This window comes from Kogia breviceps, chromosome 9 (genome assembly GCF_026419965.1).
Source record: "Kogia breviceps isolate mKogBre1 chromosome 9, mKogBre1 haplotype 1, whole genome shotgun sequence".
Taxonomy (NCBI): domain Eukaryota; kingdom Metazoa; phylum Chordata; class Mammalia; order Artiodactyla; family Physeteridae; genus Kogia; species Kogia breviceps.
The window spans coordinates 6,950,351-6,958,585 of NC_081318.1; the positions used below are offsets into that span (position 1 = coordinate 6,950,351).

Below are 8,235 nucleotides of genomic sequence, written 5' to 3' on the forward strand. Positions count from 1 at the left end.
CCCCTGCATTGGCAGGCGGATTCCTAACCACTGCACCACCAGCTAAGCCCCTGACCATTTCTTAATTTGACTCCTTTGCCCACCACAAACAGTTCTTGCTGAGCTCTGTCTTTGCTGTGTCTGGCATTGATTAGGACTCAAATATGTCTTGAGTAAATGGCTGATTCCATAACATCCACTGCTCTGATGTCTGTAAACATCGTGAGGATAGAGTGAGGGGGCGGGTCACAGAGCCCATGCCACTATAGAGAAGATGGATTAGGGACAGTGGTGTGTTCAAGCTGGCCTGCACCAGAGAGTCACTTGTTAACATGTCTTCCCAACCGCGTGATCAGTGATCTTACGTTTGTGGCTTGACATTGGATACGGCGAGATTATTTACACCATGAAATTGGAAAACACTACAGATCAGTGCTTTGTAGCAACAACCCCAAGAGCTGGTCGTTAAGCACTAACCACTAAGCAGCACAGCACTGATTTAGGACAATGAAAACATGTAGAAACAAGCCTATGGAGAACAAGACCTGTGGGAAGTGAAATTAAAAAGTCAGAGTTGGAGGAACTTATCACTCTGGGGTTGGAGTGCTCAGTGACAGGGTTTTAAGTTACCCTGGACTTTTTCCCAGATTTGAGAAGGCTCTGTATACTGAGGCCCGGCATTAGGGAAAGGAGCAGAACCTAGCAACACCTTTTGCTAACTCCAACTAGCAAAAGTGAAGGACAGCAGGGGGCACCTGGATTTGAACCAGGGACCTCTTGATCTGCAGTCAAATGCTCTACCCCTGAGCTATGCCCCCTGACACAGGTATAGGCATTAGTACCACCTTACACCTGTGCAGCCATGCCCAAAATTCCTATAAATTTTTGCCATAGATGTTCATCACGCTGAAAGCTGCCAAGCTGGCCTCACTTTAATTCTATTTCCTTGATGCAAAATAAGCAACAGTTTCCCCCTCCCTGTAGCCACCTCCCTGCTCTCTCTGGAAAAGCACTGACACAGATATTTATAGCAGGAAGAGACTTCAGGGTCGCTAGTCTGTGCCCTTCACAATGGGATCTGCAAACAGAGATGCAGGATTACTGGTCTGCCCAAGCACACACAGAGCCGTACAGACAGGCTCAGGACCTGAATCCGTCCTCCTGACTTTGGGTTCAGGACCCTGTAATTAAACCAATGACTCTCTCATCTTCCTCTTGTCCCTATCTTCCGTCCATCAGAAAATGTAAAGACTACATAACGGGAGCCTCTGAAGAAATTGCTCGGGACCATCAAGGGGACTAGAATATGGGCTTAGCGGAGCAGAGTGCCGTGCAGCTCAAGAGCCACACGGAAAAGCTAATGGGGACAGCAGGATTTGATCTGGTGCGTGGACTGCACCCTTTGGGCCAGCCCTCAGATTTCCTGTGCTTAGGAGTCATCTTGCGATCTTGTCAAACATGCAGATGCGATCTGGGGTTAGGAACAAGCTCCCTTATAGAGGGTCGGGAGACCCCACTTTGAGGAACACCTGCCACAGATCTACGTCGGCTTCTTCTGCGCCACCTGCAGGAAGACTCAGGTACTGAAACACCCAAGAAGGGGATGGGTTAGGGATTCTATCACTTGCCCCAGGGTCAGCCAGAGCTGGTGGGAAGAGACAGGATGAAAACCAAGGACCACCACCAGACTACTCATCCTTTGAACTCTGTTCTAGACCCGTGGTTCTTAATTTTAGGGTGCATCAAAATCATCTGGAGGGCTTGTTAAAACAAAGATGACTGGGCTCCCCCCTGAAAGTTTCTGATTAGCAAGTTCTCAGGTAATGCTGATGCAGCTGGTGTGGGGCCACGCTTTGAGAACCACTCACTGCTCTAGATCCACACATCTGTGGCCAGGCCCTTTCACACTCGCAGCCACACCCAGGGCGCCTTGTTCACCATGGCTTCTTCTGTGTGTACTCCACCAAAGACGGGTGTCCTGAGACCCTCTCCCTTTCCTCCCAGTGCCTGCCGGGAACCCCGAGGGTGGTCTACTCTGTCCTGGGTTAGCCCTCTTCCCCGTTTACCATGTAGGAAGCTAAATCTTAAGAAGCTTCTGCCTCCCTCCCCAATATGGGGAAAACTTGTTCAAGCAAGTCAAGGAGCAGACCCACCTCTTCCATCCAGAGCAGCACAATTTGAGCTGAAGATCCCAGTTTGTCTCAGAAAAATCCATCCCCAGGGGGTTGTGTTATTACTTCTGTATCACAGATGAGGAAACAGAGGACGAGAGGGTATCTTCGGCCCCACAAAGGAGAGTATCCAGGTTGGAACATGGGAGCCTGGAGTTCTCTAGAGATGCGGCCACGTCCTTGACGTTGGAGGCTTCTTGGAGCTTTTATTCAACTTTCATTTCTTAGGGTCCTGCTGTGTGCTGGGCACTGTGGTGCCCTCAGCAGAAGCTGAGATTTCAGTGCTCTTTGAGGAGGACCAATGGGCACACACGTGTGAAACAAATGTTTCCGAGCACTTGCCATGAACTGGAAACTGTGCTGGACTCTGGGGATACCGGGTGAATAATATCAGCTCCGGAAAAAGCGGGCAGTTTTATTCTCACTGATAAAATTCCACACAGCAGTTTCTGATAGTCTCCGGTTTTAGAGAAGAACGTTTCTCTAAGAGGATTGTTTTGACATTTTACAACTGCAGTGCACCGGTGTTATCTGAGCAGATTTGTACCTTCTCCCTCTGAGCTCCTGTTCACTTTCTCAGACATCTTTGTGGCGAACAGTAGGGAATAAATAAGGTGGATGTGAATTTGAACCAGTGACCTCTTGATCTGTAGCCAGAAAGCTTTGCCTCTGAGCGACAAGCCCTTGCATGTCAACAACCCCTAGTGGGTACCTTTTACTCTCGACACCACTTTCAGACTCCAGGAACTGACTGCTGCTTCTGTGTGTCTAAGGAGCAGGCAAGCCTTTTGTATGGGGTGAACTGTGCTCATCAAAAGATATGTTGAAGTGCTAACCCCGGTACTTGTGAAAGTGACCCAGTTAGAAATAGGGCCTTTGCAGATATTATTAGTGAGGTTAATAAAATGAGGTTAGAGTGGATTAGGGTGGGTCCTAGTCCAATGACTCGTGTCCTTATAAAAGGAGAAGAGACAGACACGCAAACAGGAAGAGCGCCGTGTGAAGACAGAGGCAGAGACTGCAGTGACGCAGCTACAGGACAAGGAACCCCGAGGGGTGCCGGCTACCCCCAGGAGCTATCATTTTAGCATCCTGGCCAAAGAAACGGGATTGAATACGCGATTCTGAGTTTCCACACTGACAAATATTGGCTGCTGAGACTGCTTGCATGAGTTTTTGAAATGAGAGAGAAGATTACAACATTTCTTCAAAATGCTGAGAAGGCCCATTTCTATGGCCTTGAGGCACAAGTGGAATATCTCAGGTGTACAGATATTTTGAATCTCCAGAATCTATCACTCCGGGGCTTTAATACCATGCTTTTCTGTTGTTTGGTTCAGAAGACCTGTTGGGGAACAATAATTCAATAGTTGTGTTTATTATTCCCCATGCATGATGATTTTGTTCATTCACGGTAGAGACAGGAACCAATGGTGTGTCACTAGGCAAATGTGAAAACCACCTCCAAATGCCACAGAAGAATCTAAGCAAATACCTCCCAAAGCCAGAGTGGACTAGAAATACGTTCGCTGTTCTCTCCCACGTTGGCGTACTCAACTCCCAGGTTTGAGGACCATGCACTTGTCAACCTCATATCTGAGTGAGGGCGGAAAGCAGTCTTTAGTGAGAAATTTGAATAACCGTAATTACCTGCCAGGATCACCAAACACTTGCTACTATACCTTATGAACTTTAAGTTATCATGACTTAACAGAAATAATATGAAATGAAATCACCACATTTGGAAATCTGACCTACGGTTCAAGCTAGCTGTCATTAAGTCAGATGAAGATACTTTGGTGAAAGACTGCAAATGATATCATGCCTCTCTCCATGGAGAAACAACTGTTAATCATCTTAAAATGTTATTTTTTTCCTTTTTTGTTGTTTTTTTTTGCGGTACGTGGACCTCTCACTGTTGTGGCCTCTCCTGTTGCGGAGCACAGGCTCCAGACACGCAGGCTCAGCGGCCATGGCTCACGGGCCCAGCCACTCCGTGGCACGTGGGATCTTCCCGGACCGGGGCACGAACCCGCGTCCCCTGCATCAGCAGGCAGACTCTCAACCACTGCACCACCAGGGAAGCTCTTAGTCTTTCTTTTGATGAAAACAAATCAATCTATCTTTTTTTAAGAAGCAATACTTGTCTTTTGTGTTAAGAAATCCTTCCCTTCCCTGAGAGTATAAAGATAGTCTCCTTTTTTTTTTTTTTTATGAAAGAAGTGGAAAATTTTTATTTGAGCCAAATTTGAGGACTATAACCCGGGAACAGCATCTCAGAAAGTTCCAAGAACTGTTCCTGAAAGTCTCCTATTTTTAATTCAAATAATTAAAAAATTTTTTTTTTCACATTTAGGTCTTTAATTCATCTGGAATCTACCTTTCTGTGTGGTGAGGGTTTTTAAGTAGTAATAGTAGTTGTTGTTTTTAATATGGAAGACCAGTTATTTCAGTACCACTTGTTGAACAATTTGGCACTTTCCCCGCTAGTTTGTAATTCCACTTTCACCATGTGTTGGAGAAACGTCTATTTATCATCCAACCAGGAAACCTTTGTGAGGGAAAAGGGATGCTATTCCTATTGGTGCTGGGACCAGAGTCCCAAGCAAACTAGGACATAGAGTCACCGTGTTAGGGTTCTCCATAGAAACAGAACCGCCAGGATGCATATAGTTACATATAGAAATAGAAAGGGATTTATTATGAGGAATTGGCTCAGTGATTATGGAGTCTGAGAGGTTTCACCGTCTGTCCTCCGCGAGCTGGAGGTCCAGGAAAGCAGGTGGTGTAGTTCCATCCAAGCTCGGAGGCCTGAGAACCAGGATAGCCAATAGTGTAAGGTCTGGTCTGAGTCCAAAGGCCGGAGAAGCAGGAGAACTGAGGTCTGAGGGCAGGAGAAAGTGACGTCCCAGCTCAAGCAGAGAGTAGATGCACACTTCCTCCACCTTTGTGTCTGTTCAGCCCCTCCGTGGATTGTACGCTGCTCACCCTAGAGGTGAGGGTGAACGTCTTTGTCTGCATGTTGATCCGTTTCTTTGTTTAACGTTTATTCATCCATTTATACAACAAATAGTTTTGAGAGCTCACTAAGCGCCAGACACACAGAAGGAAACAGATGAAGGGGCCGCCCTCCTGGAGCTTCCATCACGATGAGGGTGACAGACAATTAACAGAAATCTATATTGCTGTAACGCAGGTCATAATAGGGACTGTGAGAAAAACAAAAACAGAGCAAAGGGCTAAAAAATGATGGGGTGCAATTTAAACAAAGCGGCCAGAGGAGGCCTTGCTGCTGAGCGGACTCTGGACGGAGCAGGGAGTGATGGGAAGGGGCCCCGGCCTGTGTCCAGGGAAAGGTGCCAGGCTCCAAAGTGGAGCGTGTTTGATGCTTTGGCGGAACAGCAAAGACCAGTATGGCTGGGGCAAGTGCTGAGAACAGGAAAGGAAGGGCTTGAGGGGAGAAGCAGCCAGGGCCAGCTCCTGCGGGTTCCAAGGAGGATGGACTTGGGATTTCATTCCAAGCAGAGCAGGAAGCTACTGAACCAAGCGGGACATGGAATCTGACTCACGTTTCAAAAGATCACGATGGTGCCCAGTGGAAGTAGATGGACGGGGAGAGCTGTCAGGAGAGTGTGACAGTGGGTTTGGTGGGGCACAGACAGTAGGGCCTTGACCGCAACTCCTGATGGTGGGCGGCCAGATGGGCTCAGACACTGATACATCCTACCGAAGAGCCGGCATGACTTGCCGTGGGCTTTGGATGCAAAAGAGATGAATTGACACTGGCTGGCAGGTGTCCGGCAGAGTCTCCGGGAGAATCGTGCCTTTACTTAGTTGGGCAACGCAGTTGAGGGGCGGGGAGCCGGTTAAGGGTGAGAACTAATAATTCCCTCTTGCCCATGTTTGGTTTGAGAAGCCTACGGGATCTCTAAATGAAGATCGCAAGTGGCAGCCCCTAGCTCAGGCGAGACGGCACCACAGGGGAGCCAGCCCTCAGCTTTCATCCTCTTGTTTCTCCCCGGGGTTCATCTCCCTCCTTTCTCCTTCTGAACTGAGTGAGGCTCTGCTCCAATAAATACTCTTGGTTTTGCACATCTGAAATGTCTTTATTTTGTCCTCTTGCTTGAATGTTAGTTTACCTGGGTTCAGAATTCTAGACTGGAAGTTATTTTTCTTCCTACCTAAAAAATATTTATTTTATAATGTTATAAAATGTCAGTAAAGACAACTTTATTCTTCAGTTGTGCTTCTCACCAAAGCATCAAATTTTTAAAAAACTTTGAAATACATGGTTCATGTGCATAAAACAATATGTTTATCAGTGCTTAATACTTTGGATGATAATTCTTAGCTACAACATATTTTGTAAGTAACACACAAATAGTAAGGGAAGAGAGTACATAATTTAGAAACAGTGACAAAATACACATTTGGAACAATCCTTAGTAACTGTGGATATCCTGGGTTTAATTCCGAATATTTATGTTTTTTAAAACCCCGTACAGCGGTACACCTGAAACTAACACATTGTAAATCGAGTCTACGCCAATAAAATTTTTTTTTAAAAAAAACCTATACATTTAACAGTGCAAACAGTACATTTGAGGCTGCAGAGATTGGAGATATGGTTTGAGTTTTTTACTTCCTTGGGGGAAGAAATGTGTTTTTTCCCTGCTAAGATATTGGGTTGTCCAAAACGTTCGTTTGTAACATCTTACGGAAAAACCTGAACGAACGTTTTGGCCAACCCGATACGTATCTGTCAGAGCTATTTAATTTTACTTTATTTTGTCTATATTTTCACTTATACAATTTTTAGAAATAACATTTTCCTAATTATAATAAATATGTATAAATCCACAGGACAAAAAGCAGATGGATGAGGGATTATTAGTTTCACACAGAAGAAAAAAGAAAACAAACGAACAGCTGACATTCAGTCTGTAGAGGAAGCATCCAATAAGAAGTAAGCACTTTTGTGGGAAATTAAGGGCAGGTTGGTGACCAGAGGGCGTCGCTGAGGGACGCAGTTCTGCAGGTTCTCACCAGCTCGCTGAGAGCGGCTGATAATTGCAGTGTACAGCATACCTGGGTATTGAGACATACTGAAATAATGCAAGTTAAGAACCTGGAATCCGTGGGCGGGGGGGTATAGCTCAGGGGTAGAGCATTTGACTGCAGATCAAGAGGTCCCTGGTTCAAATCCGGGTGCCCCCTGTTGGTTTTCTTTCCATCCTGAACCCACACAGGGGGTCACCGTAAACCTCCTCAGTAGGGACACCCGCCCCTTGTTAGGTAGCTCTCTAAATTTGGCGACTTTCCTCTAGAGGGGGTTAGCAGACAGGACAGGAGAGGGGAGAAAAGGTAGGAAAGGTCATCCTCTGACTCAGAAAATGATTGGAAGTTTTCCTCAACCAGAATTAGAGGTTTTGTCTTGACCCGAGGAGAAACCAGAATTAGAGGTTTTGTCTTGACCCGAGGAGAAACGTGTATGCTAGGTCAGTTCTCCCATTTACTATTTCCCTTTTCAGGTGAGCTAATAGGCAGGAAGGTCCAGGGAGCCGACTGAATTAGCAGCTGTGCCCCAGAGACTGAGGAGGGGTCTGGATACCTTTATTTTAAAAACAACACAGACTCTACTCTTCCTCCCACCTCTTCCTACCCTGCAAGCACTAGCCAACTGGACAGACACGTTTTGGGGAAGACGATACTGGATGATTCTAAAGGGCATTTTGCCTAAACGTGTATGATTAGCAAAGCCGGTGCCCTTTGCAGGGGCCTGAGAAGCTGCCAGGCGGGCAAGGAGGGAGGGAATGGGAAGGAGCCCTGGTGGGAAAGGTGTTCATCTGCCACGGGGCAGACCCCCGGCTTCATGGAAGGCCACGGATACCCGGGTGGCTGGCTGAGTCACAGATCCAGATAGCATTATGGGTGGAAAGATGCTTTTTAGATACTAACAGCTCATGGGTAGATCATTTAAACATGGATCATGAAACCTCTGATTCATAATCCAGGTAGCCCTAACTGCTATCACTTTAAAAACAATTAATAGACACTGTTTTTTAGAGCAGTTTTAGGTTTACAG

The 8,235-nt window shown here is 46.4% G+C and overlaps 2 non-coding genes across 2 annotated transcripts; one reads left to right on the top strand and one right to left on the bottom strand.

Moving 5' to 3' along the window:
- Window positions 1–725: 725 nt before the first annotated feature.
- TRNAC-GCA (transfer RNA cysteine (anticodon GCA)) lies at window positions 726–797 on the bottom strand. Its single transcript has one exon. It is a non-coding gene; the product is annotated as a tRNA-Cys (tRNA).
- Window positions 798–7,295: 6,498 nt separating this feature from the next.
- TRNAC-GCA (transfer RNA cysteine (anticodon GCA)) lies at window positions 7,296–7,367 on the top strand. The gene has a single exon. It is a non-coding gene; the product is annotated as a tRNA-Cys (tRNA).
- The last annotated feature ends 868 nt before the right edge of the window (window positions 7,368–8,235 follow it).